The sequence below is a fragment of the Macrotis lagotis genome, chromosome 1 (genome assembly GCF_037893015.1).
Source record: "Macrotis lagotis isolate mMagLag1 chromosome 1, bilby.v1.9.chrom.fasta, whole genome shotgun sequence".
Lineage (NCBI taxonomy): Eukaryota > Metazoa > Chordata > Mammalia > Peramelemorphia > Peramelidae > Macrotis > Macrotis lagotis.
Genome location: NC_133658.1, coordinates 842,986,829 through 843,008,793, shown reverse-complemented (window position 1 = coordinate 843,008,793; position 21,965 = coordinate 842,986,829). Strand labels below are relative to the sequence as shown.

Sequence of the window (21,965 nt, the reverse complement as noted above, 5' to 3'; positions counted from 1 at the left end):
TTTAGGTCCTTATTTGAATAGATTCAAATGGTGCTCTTCCCTAATAGATAAATAGATTGTGTTTGCTGATCATCTGGTTATTTCAACTTTGTACTATAAGTTGTTTGTTGGCAGAACATTGCCAGAAAGATAATAAGTAGATAGCATCTGTATAAATTAATCATGTTGCAAATAATACTCATGAAATTTTTTTATTCCCCAGATTATAGAAAAAAAAAGAGGAAAGAAAAAGTGTCATTATAAAGAGCTAATCCTTGGCAAGATGCACCCTTCCAATGACACTCAGTTTCACCCATTGTTCTTCCTTTTACTGGGAATTCTAGGATTAGAAGAGATGCATATCTGGATTGGCTTTCCTTTCTTCTCTGTGTATCTGATTGCTCTCTTTGGCAACCTCACTATCCTTTTTGTGATTCATGCTGAAGGCAGCCTGCACCAACCAATGTTCTATTTTCTAGCCATGTTGTCAACAATTGATTTAGGCTTATCCACTTCCACCATCCCCAAAATGTTGGGAATCTTCTGGCTTAACCAGAGAGAGATTAGCTTTGGGAGTTGTGTTACCCAGATGTTCTTCATTCATATCTTCACTGTTATGGAGACTTTTGTGCTTGTGACCATGGCTTTTGATCGTTATGTGGCCATCTGCCATCCCCTTCGATATAATATGATACTGACCAACAGAGCCATTGGTATCATTCTATTACTTTTGATCCTGATTAACTTCTTTCTGATATTTCCAATGGAGTTTCTCATGTGGAGGCTGCCCTTCTGTGGGCACCATATCATCCCTCACACCTACTGTGAACATATGGGTATTGCCCGGTTATCTTGTGCTAACATTAAAATTAACATTGCATTTGGATTAGTTATAATAGCTATCACATTTGGGGATGTGCTCTTTATTGCCCTCTCTTATATGAAGATTCTCCATGCTGTCTTTCACCTCCCATCCAGGGATCCTCAACTCAAAGCTCTCAATACCTGTGGCTCTCACATCTTTGTGATCTTATCTTTTTTTTCCCAGTCCTTTTCTCTGTTCTCACTCACAGATTTGGACATAATATTCCCAAATATATCCACATTATCCTAGCCAATCTTTACGTGGTTGTACCTCCTGCACTTAATCATATCATCTACGGAATCAGAACAAAATAAATTCGTGAACTGGTGCTGAGACTATTTAAGCAAGCCTGGTTTTCATCTTTGTGACATGAAAAAAACTTATTTATTTTTTTTCTGTGTTTTACCTCAAATGAACAAATAAATTATTCAGAATTTTATTAAATAGGAAACATTTTTATATATTTAACAGTGATAGACATTCTAAACATGCATTCTAATCCTATTGTTAGTGATAAATCTGGGAATAATGAACTCATTTAGCCCTATGGAAAAGGACTATCAAAAAAGAAACCTATCACTAATTGGTTAAGACTCCAAACTTATTGAGGAGCTTGTCATCTTATTACTTTTCTTTTCCAATTCTCTGATCAATATTAGGGAGTCCTTCATATTTAGCCATCTTCCTGAGCAGGAATGATGGGCGTACACTATAATGATTCATTCATTGGTTGCAATAATATAGTTGTTTTTCATTATTTCTTTGCATATAGAAGGTTTATATCTTATAAATTATATATAATATATAGTATATAGTATAATGTATGTTTTTGAATATAGGATATAAAAAGTTGGTTTTTAGGTGTAGGGAATAATACTTCTACTATAAAATTCAATATATAAATAGGGGTGGCTAGGTGGTACAGTGGATAAAGCAACAGCCCAGGAATCAGGAGTACCTGAGTTCAGATCCAGGCCTCAAACACTTAATAATTACCTAGCTGTGTGGCCTTGGACAAGCCACTTAACCCTATTTGCCTTGCAAAAACCTAAAAAAAATACACACAGCTATTATAGAGGATAATTATTTGCCAGTACCAACTCTCCTGCTAATCAATCTTAATTGACATCATTTAAATAGTCATAGAATTCAGAACTAGAATGAACCTCAGAAATAATTATGTCTTATGCCCTTGTTTTACAAAATAGAAAATGGAACCTGTTTTCTGAAGTCACAGTAATAGCAAGGAACAGAGTTTGATTGGAATCTAGTTTGTCTTACTCTTAATTCAGTGGTTCCCCCCCCATTCATGATATAGCCAAAAGGGGTCAGTTTTTTATTGTTAAATTGTATGGCACAATGAGATGTTTCATTATGTACTTCCTGGTCTATATAAATTATACAATTCTATATTGATTCATTATCTTTTAACACAATTCACATTATTGATTAAATAATATTATTACACTCAAAAATGTAAAAAGAAATTAGAGATAAATCACATGCAAGACATCATTTTCTGAAACATGTTATGTTATTGAAATCCTCTAGCTCTATGCTTTAATTTACTTAGTAAAAATTATCCCTTTAAATCTTTAAGTTAAATGTTCATTTATCAGGATGGAGAAGCAAGGGTTGCCAAGATTCAGTTCATATATTCAAATCAAAATACTACATTAGATTTCAAAGAATCAGGAAAAAAATAGGGATTGACAAAATACTTCATCATTGGCCCAGTTCAAATCTAACCATCTTTAACAAGTGGCTATCAAGTTTTGTTGGGGATATTATGAGAAGAGGGATCCTTTTCAGGGATGAGTTGGGCTAGTTGACTGCTCTAACCCCTTCTAACTCTAAAAATTAACCTAGTTCTTTTAAATGTCATATTATATGGTATTCTTGTATATTCAATATTTGGTCTGAAACATAGAAACCCTCATTTTTCCTCTTAATAAAACCAATTTGTAAAATTAAAGGAGATAACAGAAATTATATGATAAAGTACTAAATGTCAGAGGGTACAATTTTGCAATCATTCAATACATATATACTATAGACACTGTTCTAGATACAATGGGGACAAAGGTAAAAATAATGTTATTCCTAAAATCATGGAACATGCCTTTTATTGAAGAATACAGGATACAAAGAAGTAAGCAAAATAAGTAAATATGAGTCTATCTGAAGAAGCACCATATGACTTTATCAGACGGATCAGGGACATATAAAGAGTTGTCACATACTAAGTGATATATAAAGGTATAGATTTGCATAAATTGGATTGAAGAAAGAACATTTTTACAGGTACAGGTGTAGAGTCCGGAGGAGGGGAACCCAGGCCGACATCAATATGATGCATAAGCTGGTTCGTTTATTGATCACAGGATACATACTTTTATACTCTACATTTACGTAACCTATTAGATAAGCGTTTTAGCAAGCATTTTTTCACATGCATACCTTGTGTATGTCTTAGGTGATCGTTTTGAGAATCAAACAGTGTTCTGATAAACAGAGAGAAGATTGTTTTGAGAACCAAACAGTGATTTGATAAACAGAGTGCAGAAGGTAATTTTCTCAGAATGCGCTATCTATCTGAGCCTAGGAATACACCTCCTTAGCTCAGACATGCAGCTACTCCCTTATCTAAGCTCTGAAGTACATCTTGCTCGTTAAAGCACATAACTATTTCTGTGTTAACCCTTCATAGCTCTTAGCCTGGAACACATATGATACAACATACAGGGATCAGGTTGTACACATGAAAGAGACAGAAAGAGTAGGATGCTACTTCAAGTCCTTACAGTCCAAGAACAAAGTATCTGAGACATAATCCTCTTATATTAGTGGTAGAGTAAAACATTTGATATCGGCTAAGAGTTCACATTTTCCTTGTTGAGTAAGTACCTCATTTCCAAGAGTTTGTTCTGATTCCCAAGAATTTGCTTCAAATTGTACAAGTTCAAAATTTTCATTTGTCTTTAATAGAAAATAGGAGCAGTAGAATAATCGGCCTGAAAAATCAGCAAATATGATGCTCCATCAAAATAAAAAGCAAACTTTTGGATGGTGCCTTGAAGTGGCATAAAAAAGAAAACAACAACAGCAACAACTTGTGAGGGCTAGTACATTGATGAACACGGCAGAAGTAATACAAAAAGGGGCAGCTAGTTGGTGCAGGGAATGGAGCACTGGTCCTGGAGTCAGGAGGACCTGAGTTCCGATTGGACCTCAGACACTTAATAATTGTCTAGCTATGTGGCCTTGGGCAAGTCACCTAACCCCATTGTCTTAAATAAATAAAATTTTAAAAAAATAAGCAATAAGAAGTAGAGGACATGATTTTCATAGAAAGGAGATCAAAATGGATTATTTGTTTTTTCTGTTTCAAAAGAGAACACATACTTGGGTGGATATTACATGCTACTTCTATTGGCTCCTTTAAAGAGACTCCTAACTCTTGGATCTATTACAAAGCAAAGATGGAAGAGTGCGTGCCTTAAGAAAGTCAGACAGAGCATGCTATTTGTATCATACTTCTCAAATATTCATTCCTCATCTTTCCTTGCCTGGAATGTCATCAGTGTAATATCAATTCCATTTATCCAATTTCTCTCTGTCTTTAAATTCTAATATGATACAAACTTCTTCCAATAATACATACTTAACTACATGAACCTCAAATTAATCTCCTGTCTGGTGTTCAAAACAATTAAAATTCTGGCACATCAGATGAAAAGGAATTTTAACTGAAAAGTGAGGTAGACAGAATAAAAATGTCCTCATATAGCTGTTAAACCAGATACAACAGAAAGCTTGATGCAAAATGTAGGAAGTTTGGCAATGATGTTAGGATATAAATATGACCTCTAGCACTTAAAACAGTGTCTGAGAAGTAGTAGTAGTAGTAGTAGTAGTAGTAGTAGTAGTAGTAGTAGTAATAGTAATTTAACACATATTAGTTAGCTGATTGATTGGAATCATGAAGACTTGATGTGCTAAAACATATCAATTGACTACAGCAATGAAATATCATGTCTTTTCCAAGTAAGTTGACTAGCCAAAAGGGACATTGGGAAGAGTATTGCAAATGAAGTAAATATTAATATGTGTATGTTTGTATTTATGTGATTCTATGAAATCAAGAAAGTGCAGAGGCAAGCATTTAGATAAGAAATAGAGGAGAAAGAAAGATTATATTTTGGTGAAAATATGCTACCATCTTCAAGGCTAACTAAAGCAGTTGAATGAAAAGTATCTGATACAAACAGGAAAGCTAACCCAACTACATAGTATAATTTTTATAGGGAACTTCAGTTATATAGACATTGCATTAGCCATGGAAATGAGGGAAGCCATGACTTTTTTGTGTTGTGTTGATGACAATTTAATCTTTCAGAAGTTGGATGAACACTTGAGTGAAGTAGGACACTGATATTTGGGACTTCTTTCTTACACATACAGAGGAACTGGTTGGTGAGATAGAAATGAAACAACACCAGCAATAACAAACCTTTGTAAAATAATAATGATATCCTCGAGTTTCATTGGAAGGAAAAGTCAATTTTACTGTTGTTCAGTTGTTTCAATAATGATTAAGTCCTCTTGACTCCATTTTCACTTTTCCTGGCAAATATACTGATCTGATTTTCCATTTTTCTTCTCAAGATCACTTTACAGATGAGAAAACTGTGGCAAATACGGTAGAGTGACTTGACCAGGGTCAGAAACTTACTAGTTCAAATATGTACAATACATTTACTAGCTGGGCAAGTCACTTCCTCTTGTGAGTGCCAGTTCCTTCATCTGTAAAATGAGCTGGAGAAAGCAATAGCAAATCACTTTAGTATCTTTGCCTGAAAAGTGGGAATAAAACCAAAAATCAGGAAGACAGAAGTTTCGCACAAGTTATTTTCACAAGGCCACATAGCTAAGTAATTGGGAGATGGAATCTAATCTCAGGTTGTCATGACTCTAGGTCCAATACTTTAAACATTCTGTCATTTAGCTGCTTCAAAATTATTATATTATAAAATTACACTCTCAATAGTATGTAGTTCCCATTCTATTAAAATATAAAAACATGATTTTCTTTTGATATATAAAGATTTCTTCTATGATCTTTTCTCGTAGATGATCAAGTTTTCAATGCCAATAGAAATGCCTAAGTATACTTGAAAAAAATTTCCACATTTTGTCTATTTAGCTGGGTCCATATCATTATAAATTCTAATTCATTAAGAAACTATGGCTGGTAATATAATATTAGTTATTCATTTGACTTCTCATATTTTGACTTTTGAGGATTGAGTTAGATCTACTATTGATGTATTTTTTCTATTTTGTATCACTGATAATCTTTTATTAATATGACTGTCATCGATAATTTCATATACATTGATAGCTATTATATATCTATTATTTATTTTCCTTTATACCAGTATGTATCAATAATGTTTGTGTTTTTCACTTTTAGATTCATTTGAAATTTAATTTCTCAGATACTATTTTGTGATCCCTGCTTCATTTGAATTTAGAGTTCTTTAACCTAATTTAGACTGACCTCTTAATTTTATTTGATTCTATCCTCTTATGTGAAATATATTTATGGTAACCAATGATTTGATGCATCATGTTTTATGTCATATTTCATAATTTTTTTTTTATTTTGGGAAAAGAATAGCCAATTTGTTTATCTTTGTGTCATTTTCCCTTGACAGTTCATGCTAAATAGAGGAAGTTAAATGTAGCCTGATTTTCTGTACTATTTTAGCTATCCAAATTAATAAGGTAAACATTTTTAAACTACTAAATCTTAATCATTTTTAATATTAAACCATATTTTATTCTTTTTACCGAAATTGGAGGGGCTGAATTGCAAGCATACCATTATGTCTTTCCACTTTTTTCAGAAGATTAATGGGGAAAAGAGAAGGAAGAGTAGAAGCAGGCTGAACAATGGAATTTCCCAGTGGGCTAGAGAATGATAAACATGATAGTAATGAGCTAGACTCTAGTCAGGATGAAATTGGCTTAGCGCTGGATTAGATCAAAAACTTTGAGGAAGTCTACATCTGGAGTCCACTTAGGATCAGTGATTTTAGGCTTAAACTTAAGTTAAGATGTGTGAGATGGAAATCAAGTCATGGAAGTGTAATTAATACCCTCAATACACATTGGTGGGAAGATGATAGGGAGTTAAATGGTCCTTATTTGGGGGCAATGAGAAGGAAAAACTCTAAGGCAAGCTTTTGCCTTAGTTTTCTTAGAATGAGGATATAAAATCACTCCCTTGCCATTTCCAAATTATGCCAGATCCATTCTTATTTCCCCAGATTTCTAGTTCCCTTCTATGTTGTTTTAGTTAGGATGTAAATTCCTAGAAAGAAATGAATATTTGGCTTCTTTGCTTTCCCTGAAATTTAGAATAGTGATCAGCAGATAGTAAGTACTTACATGTCTATATGTGATTAAATTGTCAATCAGTTAGGAATTCAGTCAACCATACAGTTCTTTACTCAATCAGCATCAGCTCAAAGAGTTCAGGACAGCAGGGATAAATTGAGCTATAGCAAAAGTTCATTCTTCAATGTTATCAGTTGATATTTTCCAAGTTTCTCTCTCTCCCTCCCTCTCTCTCTTGCTCTCTCTCTCTCTCTCTCTCTCTCTCTCTCTGTCCCTGTTTCTCTCTTTCTCTCTCTCTCTCTCTCATTATCTCAAACTCCTCATTGTCTCAAAATCCTACCACAATCTTTAAATATACTAAAATTTTCATAAGTGTTTATTAAGAATGTATAAATATATGATTTTGGTCATATAGATTCTCTAAAATAATAAATCATGTGATGTAAGCGCTCTACTCTGCTGTATCTCTAAACGCAGTGCTCACACTGATAAATTCAAATATCCTTAAAACTTTTCAAAAAATCTACTTTTGAAAGAGCTCTATAGCATATGTTCAGTTATAATGGAGTAGGAATATATTTAGATTTAACAGAGTATTTGCATTCAGTTCACACTCCAACTTTCCACTTACTACCTGTTATATTGGTGAAGTAGTTTACTTCACTGAATTTTAGTTTATTTATCCATAAAATTAAAGGATTGATTTAGATATCTTCTAGGATTTTTTCCCACATATATAAATGAATTATTACTATGACAAAGATGAAATATCCTGTCACTGTTTTATTATGGCTTGTCATACTTTTACTTTCCCTCATCTTGTGTACTTCTTTTGTTCCAAGTGAACTGCACTACATGTGAATGGATGCTGGGTTGTTTGTTTTCTGTTCATGTTTATTTGATTGTTTCTTACGAATGAGGCTTCAATGTTTTCAGGTTGTGTTATCCTTTATGTCTTTACTGACATTGACCCACTATCAGTAACATAGGAAATTCAAATTTGTTATCTAGCCTATTTAGTGACTTTTGTTAATGTGGAACTAAGTTCTTGCATTCTATCTTCAAGTCCCTGGAACTATCAAAAAAATGTATTCTGTGATCAAAGTAATTGAGTGATAAATTTATTTGCATAAAATTCACCAGACATTCTGGGGACTAAAACCATGGCACTAAACTTTGTAAGTTTGTAGTAACAATGTATTAGGTCCTAAATTACAGACTTCTTCACAGCACTTTGAGAGGAGGATAAAAAAAAAGAGTTATACACAAGTTCACTTTATAATTAGTATATCAATTGTCCTGCCCTGGAAGACACACATACCACAGAGCTGAAAGAGGAAAAATAAAATTGTTTTCTTTTTGAACCTGAAGAATCTGATTTATTTTGCTGTGGACCACAGCATGCATATGGAGGTAAGGGGGAGAGGAAAAAGACAGGATATAAAATTTAACAGTAATTCAATTATACATTAAATTAATGGTAAAAATTTAATGCTGAATGTCAAGATCTTATAAAAATCTTTCCTATATTCCCATATTCACACTGGAATTGACACAAAGGTAATCTCTATATTTTTATTTTTTAATTTAATTGTCTCTGAAAACTTGACTTTTTATTACTTGTAAGAGGATATTTCAATATTGGAAAAAGCTCAGTACTCTATCCCTCTAGGAAACCTATTTCCCTGGGAAGAAACTGAATAGAATAGTATGAATTTCTTCATTTAACATTGCTCTTTCCTGGTGAAAACTTGAATCAGATATTCCCGGATCTGCTTAGTCCTGACTCCATAAATAACAGGATTGAGTGCAGGAGGAACAACCACATATAGATTGGCCAATAATATATGGATATAATGAGGAATATTGTGGCCAAATCGATGGGTAAGGAATGAAAAGAGAGCAGGAGTGAAGAAGGCTAAGATGACACAGAGGTGGGAACCACAAGTGTTAAGAGCCTTGAAGCGAGCCTCCTGAGAAGGGAGTTTAAAAACTGCTTGAAGAATTTGTATATAGGAAATAGCAATCAAGGTCATATCCAAAAATATTATACAAATAATAAATAAGCCATAGATGATGTTAACACGGATGCTGGCACAAGACAATCGGGCAATTCCCATATGCTCACAATAGGTGTGGAGAATAACATGATGACCACAATATGGCAGTCGGAGGACTAGAAATACCATTGGTGTGACTAAAGCAAAATTCCTCAGGATTCCTATCCCTGATATAGTGACAATGACTTTATTAGTGAGGATCATACTATACCTGAGAGGATGGCAGATGGCCACGTAGCGATCAAAAGCCATAGCCACAAGCACAATACTCTCCATACCAGTGAAAATATGGATAAAAAACATCTGGGCGAGGCATCCCTCAAAGCTAATCTCCTTCAAGTTGAACCAGAAAATGCCCATCATTTTAGGAATGGTGGCCGTGGAGAGACCCAAGTCGACAGTGGCCAACATCGCTAGAAAGTAGAACATGGGTTGGTGGAGACTTTGCTCACTATTGATCACAAACAGAATACTGAGATTCCCAAAAAATGCAATCAAATACACAGCACAGAAAGGGAAGCCTATCCAGATGTGCAATTCTTCTAGTCCAGGGATGCCTAGTAGCAGGAAACTGGAGGGGTGGAATTCAGTGTTATTAAATGAAGTCATCCTCTCGATGCTGTTGAAATCCACTGCTTTTAGAAGCAGAATCTTTCCCCCTTTAATGGATACATCGCAATCATCCCATTCCTTGTTCATCTGGAAAACCAAGAAGAAGATGGTGTCATTTCAAACTGACATTTCTTGTCTGTTTTTCAAACTAAGACTAGCAAGATTTAGCCTTCAAATTAAAGGTAGAATATGATTTAATTTGAGCACAAATTCTACAAACACTCTAAATGCTCTCAGGTACTATAACTATGGGCTCCATAATATGTCAAAAACTAGCTGTTTTGCAAAGAATGAAGAAAAAGTTGTGAGCAGACCTGTAATTTATGGTCTATTTTGATGAATTAATGAAATATATCAAGTGGAATGAAAAAAATAATTTCTAAGGTACTTTATTCCACCTTTGAGATTCTGTGATTCTGTGGCAAGCTAAAGTGTTTTCAGATGATGTGGATGAAAACTGAGGAAAATTGAAACAGGATGATTTGAAGGAATTAGGAATTTAACCATAAAGAAAAGACTCCAAGAAAACAAACAAAAGAAAGTCTTCAAATATTTGTGTATTTATCTATTGAATGAATATTTTTCTTTCTCCCATTGGAAAGTAAAAGTAATTGATGCTAACTCTAAATACCAATATAGTTTACCAAAAAGAAAAAGGATCTAAATGATCAGACTTTTCAACATTTTGAATGATTTTCCATATCATTGATGATACAAAAGCTAGATAATAGTCAGGTACATTTTATTCATAATTTAGTTTAAAGACTGATTTAAGGTAATCTCTAAGTTCCCACCTGACTCTGAGATTTTCTGATTTTTTTAGGGTCATAACTGTATTTAGTTCATGAGTGGCATTTGGGACTTGAAATAAAGCCTAGAAGAATTGATTAAAGGCAAAACCAAGCATGGTGATCAAATAGAATTTTCTATCCAGGAGTCATTCTGCTGACTCATAGCAATTATTGATAAAGTCAATTTACTAGGCCTACATCTCTCTAAATAAAAATTTATCACATATTTTAGGAATTTTATCAGTCTTTTGCACTAGGGTTTTTTCCCAATCATAAATCAATCTTGTAAGATGACGAGAAATAGAAAGAGAGAGGCAGGGATGAAATATAAGAAAAAGAGAGGGGGTAGGAAGAAAGACAATATGACTGACCCTTATTAAGGTACAAAACAAGATTAAGATAGAAAATTTCCAAACTATTCCCATGTAGTTTTCTCATAGCCAGTTAATTGTTACATTTATACATTTTCCCCTAATTTCCTGAGCAATACTTTTAAGTCATAATAGATATTAATATGTTTCTGCTATAATTCTGTTATTTCTGGAATCACAATATAATATGCAAATTAAAATTTTAAAAAAGAAAGTTTTCAAGGGGGTTTTTGATTTGATATATAAACTAGATATGGAAGAAATTTTGTTATAGGGAGAAAAGCATAACTTTATAACTGACTCAGAATAAAAAGGAAAAAACCCTTCTAATAATGCTATTGTAGAAGACTAAATGGAGTAAATATATTCTAATCATCAGTGGGTATGTCATATTGAAATTTAATAGGCCCCTTTAGGGGATAGAGCTAGGAAGCTGTTTTGTGAAATGCACCCTCCACAATCCCAGATTACATGACCACACAAATACTTATTGTTTTCACCTCGGTATATTAACCATTCAACACTGAAATCTTGTTTTCGCTATCAGAGTAGGGTCTTATTCTCTATTTGGCTCTGAAAGAGAAAATTCAGCAGAAGAGCACTCAGGCTTTGGATTAGAAGAAAATTAGGATGAACTGTCATAAATTAGAAGAAATTCTGCCATTTAATTCTGACTGAAGTTTATGATGCTTTATTATGTAGACTTTAATGTGATCACTCTGCATTCTCTTTTCCTTGACAGGAGCTCCTTCCTCAATAGAAGCTTCTTATTACCCTTAAGGATGTGTAATTTGAGGGTTCAAAGCAATTTTCTTCAGTCTATCTAAGAATTCTAAGAACCTTAGAGGAACAGAAAAATTCCTCTTCATCTGTTTTGGATGTTACTATCTATATTTTTTTCTTTCTGATAGATTCAGGTCTCTAACCAAGCATAAGTCTGGGGTTGAGAATTCTCTCTCCTTTATTACTACAACACCATCATCTCCTTTAAGTAAAAATCAAACTCACCAGCTTTGGTTGTATACTGGCTGAATGCTGATCTTATCCAGCTTCCTGGAGAAAGTGATGTTTATACTGCAACAGAAGCCACTTGGGGATTACCCCCCCTTGAGGCCAAGTCTACAACTGATGAAAGCGTATCTAATGCCCAGTGTCTGAAAGTTTGGAACTGCCTGATACAGACGTGTTCAAAGAGACTTAAGATCATAGGATGATAGTTTTAGAACTGGAAGGGTCCTTAGAAGTCATCAAGTCCAATCCTTTCATTTTGTAATTTAGACTTGTATAATCATATAGCCAATTATTGTCAAAGGCTAGATTAATAAGTACCTGAGATCTGTAATAGATTGGAGTTCGCTCTCTCTCTCTTTCTCTCTCTCTCTCTCTCTCTCTCTCTCTCTCTCTCTCAATTTAGGCTTCTGATTCTCAGATGCTAAAATTATCCATTAGAAAACCAATCTAAATGGTGATTGATGGTTTGTCCTTCATTATCAAAGAAGATCATGACATCAGAGAGATGATGCCATGAGTACATGAAATGGATTTGAGTGAGAGAATTCTGTGCTCAGTCACCAGCCTCACTTTCTCCTCCAAGGCCATCTGATCCAGTAGCCAGATATGAACCAGGATAACTGGAAATGACCCTGGATGCAAGGCATGCAGGGTGTCAGAGGCTGGATCAGAACACCCATCCTCCTGACTCCTAGCCCTGTGCTTTATCCACTGTGCCACCTAGCTACACCTATAGAAAGTGGAAATAGCACATCACTGATCACCAACTGCCACTATTCCAAAAAAAAAGATTTAAAAATAGCATTAATGTCCAGATTGGGAAATTCAGGAAGAACTTTATTTTTTAAATCCAGTTCAGCATAAGGAGTCAGAAGTATATGGACTTCATGACTTCAGTTCAGCATGAGGAGTCAGAATTCTCTGAACATAAGGAATCTATCCAGAAATAATGACAAAAACGAGATTTACAGGATACAAAAGAAATCGACACTGGTGGCAGTATATTAGGATAAGAAATCACAGCTTCAGAAGGGTTAGGCTTGTCTTTGTATAGGACATAGGAAAAGGAATTAGTTGGAAGCTGTATTGGACAGACCCCTGAACTGGGTCACAGATTTAATGTGATCTGAAGCCTGGGGCTATTTATTGGGCAAGATATATGAACAGAGGTGAGTAGGATTTATGTGTTTCTGACCTTGGAACTGGGTCTGCCATTTATTTATCAGTCTAGAATGAAGGTGAGTAACAAGGTAGAAATCACATACCAAAATATCTGATGTACTGGTTTTTAAACCTACATAGTCTTCCATCTAGCTGAGAGAGGTTAGAACCAGCAGCAGTCTATTGGAGCTTTATCCAGGTCAAAGCCTACTGACTGAAATCTGTCAGATCTCAGATCAGGAGGTCACTAATCACATTTTTATATGAGACAACCATAGGTGAACCAAAGGCTGCCCTTGAGATCTTGAAGACTATATCAATTAGTATATAGCTGAGGCAAAAGTAGGAATCCAGAGAATAGAACATAGGAAAAAATAAGATACAGACATTCTTTATGCAAGATGATAGAGTTATTCCTTAGTACAAATTCAGAGTTTTGGAAATAAGTCTGGAAGAATGAGAAAATAAAAATATAAATAAGATTACCACTCTGAAGAGGACTTCAAAATATCCACAAACCAAACTTCAAAGAAAAACACAAAGTTAGCAAGTTCTTAAGTAAATTGAGTTTAGCTAAAAAATTATTTTATAGATAAAATAATATCATTATAGGAAAGTATAGAAATGAAATCTGTGGAGAAAATACATGTGAGAATAACTGGCAAATCAGCTTTAGAAGTACAAAAATTTACCAAAGGAATAATCTTTGAAAAGTAGAATTGTTCAATTAGATGTTAATGATCTCTTAAGACAACAAGAAGTCTTGAAAGCAATCAAAAAAGTGGGGGGTGGGGAAGACAATTTGAATATCCCATACTAAAACAAGCTGGTTTGGACAACAGACCTAGAGACATAAATTAAGAAAACAGTTAAACTCCTGGAAAGTAATCATGCAAGAAAGTAAGAAAAGAAGCAAGGGAGGAAAGAAGGAAAAAAAAGATAAAAGAGTTTATATATTTTAAGAAGTAATAAAAAAAAGATTACATTTCTTAGAACCAGAGGGCCAAGTAGAAATTTTAAAAAAAAATCAACAGATCCCCTCCTAAAGAAACTACAAAATGTAAATTTCCAAGTACATCATACAAAAAAGAAATTAAAGAAGACATCAATGAACTCCCTAAGAAAAAATCACTAGGATCAGATGCATTCACAAGTGAATTTTACCAAACACTGACAGAACAATTAGTTCCAATTCTTTATAAACTATTTGAAAAAATAGGTGAAGAAAGAACACTACCAAACCCCTTCTAGGACACCAATATGGTACTGATACCTGCACCAGGAAAATTCAAAAAAAAGAGAAAGAAAATTATAGACCAATTTTCCTAATGAATATGGTTCTGAACATTTTAAATAAAATGTTATCAAAACAATTACAGCAAATTATCTCTGGAATAATACATTATGATCAATTAGTACTTATATCAGAAATGCACAGTTGGTTCAATTTCAGGAAAATTATTAGCATAATTGACCATATCAATGACAAACCTAATAGAAATCATGTGATTATTTAATAGATGATGAAAAAAGCTTTTGACAAAATACAGTGCCCATTGCTATTAAAAACACTAGAGAGCATAGGAATAAATGGATTGTTCCTTAAAACAATAAGCAGTATCTAACTAAAATCATCTAAAAGCATTATATGAAATAAGGAAAAGTCAAGTATATCCTAGTCAAAATTCAGTGTGCTAATCTGAAAAAAAATAATGCAAGAAACAATAAAGACTGAATTCAAGTACCAAGATTATCAGTAAGAATCACATGATATTCATTTGTTACCAACTTCTGGTTATGTAGCCTTTTTTTCTTATCCTCACAATCACTCAATTTTCTTTAAAATAAGAATTATGGAGACTTCTGACCAAGATGGCAGAGAGAAGTCAGGCACTATTTTAAGCTCTCCTGGTTGTCCCTCTGAACCAACCTGAGTGAGCTACCAGGAAGTGCTCCAGCAGGGTTGTCCAGGACTCCTGTCAGGCCAGCTCAGCTAGTCTGGACAGTGGCCCAAATGGCAAGACCCCAGTATTCCCAGCAGAGTCCTGGACATTCCTGAGGGAGGGTCTGACTTTCTTCAATACAATCACAGAAATAGCCCCTGGTGTTCTCACATTTCCCCAAGGCCTGGATGCCAGAGGGGAACTTCTGCAGCACTGATTACACAAAGAGACCCTCTGGCCTTTCTAACACTGACTGCCTATTCCAATGCCTGGGTTGTGTGAGGACAAGACAGACGATTCAGAGAAAGTTTCTGTCATTTCTTAACTGGTTGGTCGACAGTAACAACTCCCTGGAATTCCTAACTTCAATGAGAAAGGTAACATTCTTATTCGCAGCTCCAAGTCTACAAACTAGTCTCTCCCCTAGCATAAGACCCTAGGGAAAGCTAACATCCCCAAAATGGGGATAGGATGTTACTTTGGAGATAAAGAAGAGGACAGAAAGGAAGCTATATGTGAAACTTCAGACGAGATTTTTTCTACAGCCCAGAAAAACATTTTGGAAGAGATCAGAAAGGAGTTCAAAAATCAAATGGAAAAATTGGGAAAAGAAATGCAAAACAAAATTAACACTATGCAAGAGAAAATTAACATCTTATGACAAAATTGACAGAAGAAAACAAATTCTTTTTTATTTTTTAGGTTTTTGCAAGGCAGTGGGGTTAAGTGGCTTTCCCAAGGCTACACAGCTAGGTAATTATTAACTGTCTGAGGATGGATTTGAACTCAGGTACTCCTGACTCCAGGGTTGGTGCTCTATCCACTAGCACCTAGCCACCTCAAAAACTGAATTCTTTAAAAATACAATTGGACAAATGCAAAAAGAAAATAATTCTATCAAAAACACAATTGGGCAAATGACAAAAGATAACAGCTCCTTTAAAAATAGAATTGAAGAAATAGAAAAGTGGGAAAAGCCGAATGCAGAAAATTCCTCTCTGAGAAATAGATTGGGATCTGTGGAAAACAATGACTTCATGAAATACCAAGAATCAAAAAAATGAAAAATAGAAGAAAATGTAACCTCATTGGTAAAACAATTGACCTGAAGAATAGATCCAGGAGAGACAATTTAAGAACCTTGGGATTATTTTAATATTTTGATTAAGAAAAAAAGAGGGAAAAATGCTAGACTTCATACTTCAGGATACAACTGAAGAGAATTTCCCTCATCCTGGAACCAAAGGGCAAAAGAGTCATTGAAAGAATCCAGCATCCCTTCCTGAAAGGGATCTCAAAATGAAAACACCAAAGAATGTTGTGGCCAAAATCAAGACTTGTCAGATGAAGGAGAAAATCCTGCAAGTAGTCAGAAAGAAGCAATTCAAATTGAATGTGGATAGAAAGGAATATACTTTTTTTCTGTTGTACATGGCACTTACACAAAAATTGATCATGTACTAGGACATTAAAAACTTAATGATCAGTTTCAGAAAGGTAGAAATAGTGAATACATTTTTCTCAGATCATAATGCAATAAAAATCATATGCAATACTAGGCCAGGGAGATGTAGACCCAGAACTAATTGGAAACTAAATAACCTTATTTTAAAGAAAGAGAGGATCAAGCAACAAATTACAGAAAGAATTAATTATTTCATCCTAGATAATGACAATAATGATACAACATACCAAAACCCATGAAATATACTCAAGGTGGCTGTCAGGGGATGTATTATATCTTTAAATGTTGACATAAATAAATTATAGAAAGAAGAAATCAATGGACTAAATAAGCAACTAAAAAAAATCAGAGAAAGAACAAATTAAAACCCCCCAATTAAATACCAAATTAGAAATTCTAAAACTTAAAGGAGAAATTAATAAAATCAAAAGCAAGAAAACTATTGAATTAATAAATAAAACCAAGAGCTGGTTTTATGAAAAAAAAAACAATAAAATTGATAGACCTCTGGTCAATTTGATTAAAAAAAGAAAGAAGAAAACCAAATTGCTAGTATCATAAATGAAAAAAGGTGAACTCACCACAATGAGGAATAAATTAATGATTCAGAATCATTTTACCCAACTCTATGCCAATAAATTTGACAATCTAAGTGAAATGGATGGATATTTACAAAAATATAACTTGCCCAGATTAAATGAAGAGGAAATTCAAAACCTAAGTAACCCTACCTCAGAAAAAGAAATTCAACAAGTCCTTATTGAACTCCCTAAGAAAAAATTCTCCAGGGGCAGCTAGGTGGTGCAGTGGATAAAGCACCAGCCCTGGAGTCAGGAGTAACTGGGTTCAAATCCAGTCTCAGACACTTAATAATTACCTAGCTGTGTGGCCTTGGGCAAGCCACTTAACCCCATTTGCCTTGCAAAAAACCTAAAAAAAAATCTCCAGGGTCAGATGGATTCACAAGTCAATTCTATCAAACATTTAAGGAACAACTGGTTCCAATTCCATATAAACTATATGGAAAAATAGGTGAAGATGGAACTCTGCCTAACTCTTTCTATGACACCAATATGGTGATACCTAACCCAGGAAGGGTTAAAACAGAGAAAGAAAATTATAGATCTATCTCCCTGATGAATATAGATGCAAAAATCTTAAATAAAATCTTAGCAAAATGATTACAACAAGTTATCACTAGGATAATATATTATGATCAAGTAGGATTTATTCGAGGAATGCAGGGTTGGTTCAATATTAGGAAAACTGTTAGTATAATGAATTATATCAATAACATTCCTGTCAGAAATCATATGATCATATCAATAGAAGCTGAAAAAGCTTTTGACAAAATACAACACTCATTCCTAATAAAACACTAGAAAGTGTAGAAATAAGTGGTTTGTTTCTTAGAATAATGAGCAGTATCTATCTGAAACCATCGACAAGCATTATATGCAATGGGGTTAGGCTTGAGGCATTCCCAATAAGATCAGGGGTGAAACAAGGATGCCCATTATCACCACTACTATTCAATATCGTATTAATAATGTTAGCTTCAGCAATAAGAGAAGAAAAAGAAAATTGAAGGAATTAGGGAAGAAGGAGACAAAACTCTCACTCTTTGCAGATGACATGATGATATACCTAGAGAATCCCAAAAAAGTCATCTAAAAAACTACTAGAAATAATTAGAAACTTTAACAAAGTAGCAGGATATAAAATAAATGTTCATTAATACAGAACATTTCTATATATGACTAGCAAGATATAGCAGAAAGAGCTAGAAAGAGAAAACCCATTCAAAGTAACCTCAGAAAAAATAAAATGCTTGGGAGTCTACCTGCCATTGCTAACTCAAAAACCTTTTGAAAACAATTACTAAACACTTATCACACAAATAAAAACAGACTTAAACACCTGGGCAAACATTCATGGATAAGTCGCGCTAATATAATATAAATGACAATTCTACCAAAACTAAACAACTTGTTTAGTGCCCTACCAATCAAAATTCCAAAAAATTAATTTAAGGAGTAAGAGAATGTTGTAAATAAATTTCTATGGAAAAATAAATAGTCAAAATTTCCAGGGATTCAATGAAAAAAAAAAAAACTGCAAAGAAGGTGGCTTAGCCTTATGAGATCAAAAAATTATATTAAAAAAGCATCAATCATCAAAACTGCTGGCTAAGAAACAGAATCACAGATCAGTGGAATAGACTAGGTGCAATAGCAGGAAATGATTACAGTGATCTTCCATTTGATAAACCCAAAGAGTCCAGCTATTGGGATAAAAACTCTCTCCAATAAAAACTGTTGGGGAAATTGTGAGTTAGTATGGAAGAAACTTAGATTAAACCAACACCTCACACCCTATACCAAGATAAGATCATAATAGATACAGGATTTAGATATAAAAAAAAAATATTGTAACCAAACTAGAAGATCAAGGAGTAATTTACCTGTCAGAGCTATGGAAAGGGAAGCAGCTTATGACTAAGGAAGAGATAGAGATCATCATTAAAAACAAACTAGATAATTTTGAATACATTAAATTAAAAAGCTTTTGCATAGACAAAACCACTGTAACCAAGATCAAAAGAAATGTAGTAAATTGGGAAAAAAATTTTTGTAACTAATATTTTTGACAAAGGACTCATTTCTAAAATATACAGAGAACTGAGTCAAATTTTCAAAAAACAAGCCATTTCCCAATTGACAAATGGTCAAAGGATGTGCAAAAGCAATTTACAGCGGAGGAAATCAAAGCGATCCATAGTCATATGAAAAATTGATCCAAATTGTTACTTATTAGAGAAATGCAAATTAAAGAATATTTGAGATACCACCTCACACCTCTCAGACTGGCCAATATGAACAGAAAGGACAATAATCAATTTTGGAAGAGATGTGAGAAATCTGGGACACTAATACATTGTTGGTGGAGCTGTGAACTCATCCAACCTTTCTGGAGAGAAATTTGGACTCATGTCCAAAGGGCAATAAAAATGTGCTAACCTTTTGATCCAGCAATACTACTACTGGGTCTAAACCCTGAAGAGATTATGAAAAGGGTAAAAACATCACTTGGACAAAAGTATTTATAGCAACCCTGTTTGTGGTGGCAAAAAAGTGGAAATTAAGTGAATGTCCTTCAATTGCTGAATGGCTTAACAAACTGTGGTATATGTATGTCATGAAACACTATTGTTCTATTAGAAACCAGGAGGGTTGGGAATTCAGGGAAGCCTGGAAGGATTTGCATGAACTTATACTGAGCAAGATAAGCAGAACCAGTAAAACATTGTATACCCTAAGGGCAACATGGGGGTGATGATCAACCTTGATGGACTTTCTCATTCCATCAATTCAGCAACCAGGGACAATTTTGGGCTATCTGCAATGGAGAATACCACCTATAGCCAGAGAAAGAATTATGGACTTTGAACAAAGACCAAAGACTATTACCTTCGATTGGAAAAAGTTATCTTATCACATAATTTTACTATCTCATACCTTATTTTTATTCCTTAAGGACATGAGTTCTCTATCATCACATTCAACTGAGATCAATATATACCATGGAACCAATGTAAAGACTAGCAGAATGCCTTCTGTGGGGGTGTGGGGAGGGAAGCAAGAATGGGGGAAAAACTTTAAAACAAAATAAATAAAATATTTCAAAAAATGGGGGGGGGGGATAGTGAAGAGACAGGAAGGATTTGAATGGGGAAATTATATCACATGAAGAGGTACAAAGAACCTATTGCCATAGAGAGAAAGAAGGAAGTTAGTGAAAACTTCCTGAAACTTACTCTCATTGGATTTGATACACAGAGGGATTAATACATACTTTCTGTTGAGTTTAGAAATTTATTTTCCCTTTCAAGTGTTAGGAGAGGAAAGGGGGAGGGAAGAAGGGACTTATGGAAGGGAAGGAAGGAAGGAAGAAGGGGGAAAAAGTAAAGGGAAAAGAAAAGGTAGGGTATTGGATAGAAGGAAGAAACACATCAAGGGAGGAGGCATTTAGAAGCAAAACACTCAGAAAGAGGGAAAAAGTGAAAGAAGAGGGGGGAAATATGAGATAGCATGGAAGCAATAAAGATTTAGTAATTATTACTGTGAATCTAAATAGGAAGAATTTTCCCATAGCAGAGTGGATTAAAAACCAGAATCTTATAATATGCTGCTTACAAGAAACACATTTGAAGCATGAAGATACAGAGTAAAGGTAAAAGATTGGAGCAGAATACATTATGCTTCAACTGAAGTGAAAAAATCAGAGTAGCAGAAAATTATATCCTCCTAAAAGGTACCATAGATAATGAAGTGCTTTCAATAATAAAGGTGTATGCACCAAGTATGATAGAATTCAAATTCTTAGAGGAGAAACTAAATGAGTTACATGAAGATATAGATGGCAAAACTCTAGTGGTGATGGACCTCAAACTCCCTCTCTCAGAATTAGATACATCTAACAATTAAATAATCAAGAAGGAAGGTAAGGAGGTGAATAGAACGTTAGAAAATTTAGATATAATAGATCTCTGGAGAAAATTGAATGGGGGATAGAAAAGAATATACCTTTTTTCTACAGTACATGGCTCTGACTATTGAGCATTATGATATAAATACCTCATAATCAAATGTAGAAAGTTAGGAATGTTGAATGCATCCTTCTCAGACCATGATGCAATAAAAATCACATGTGATAAAGGACCATGGGGGATTAGACTTAAAACCAATTGGAAACTAAATAATCTAATTTTAAAGAATTAGTGCATCAAACAACAAATCATAGAATGAACCAATGATTTCATCCAAGAGAATGGCAATGATGGGAAAACATACCAAAACTTACTAGATACAATGAAAGAAGTTATTAGGGAATACATTATATCTCTAAATGCTTTCATGAATAAAATAGAGAAAGAGGAGATTGATGAACTGAGCATGCAATTTAAAAAGTTAGAGAAATAATAAATTGAAAATCCCCAATTAAATACTAAATTGTAAATTATGAAAATTAAAGGTGAAATTAATAAAAAACTTCAAGAAAATTATTGAACCAATAAATAAAACCAAGAATTGGTTTTATGAAAAAACCAATAAAATAGATAAACTTTTGGCTAATTTGATTTAAAAAAGGAAAAAGAAAATCAATTTACTAGCATTAAAAATGAAAAAGATGAACACACCACCAATGAGAGGGAAATTAAATCAATAATTTGGAACTATTGTGTCCAACTGTATGTCAAAAATTTAGTAATCTAAGTGAATTGAATGAAGATTTATAAAAA

At 33.9% G+C, this 21,965-nt stretch overlaps 2 pseudogenes; one reads left to right on the top strand and one right to left on the bottom strand.

Moving 5' to 3' along the window:
* The first annotated feature begins 262 nt into the window (after positions 1-262).
* Positions 263-1,212, top strand: LOC141507963 (olfactory receptor 52E8-like; annotated as a pseudogene).
* Positions 1,213-9,005: 7,793 nt separating this feature from the next.
* LOC141490549 (olfactory receptor 52E8-like) lies at positions 9,006-9,918 on the bottom strand (annotated as a pseudogene).
* Between the last annotated feature and the right edge of the window lie 12,047 nt (positions 9,919-21,965).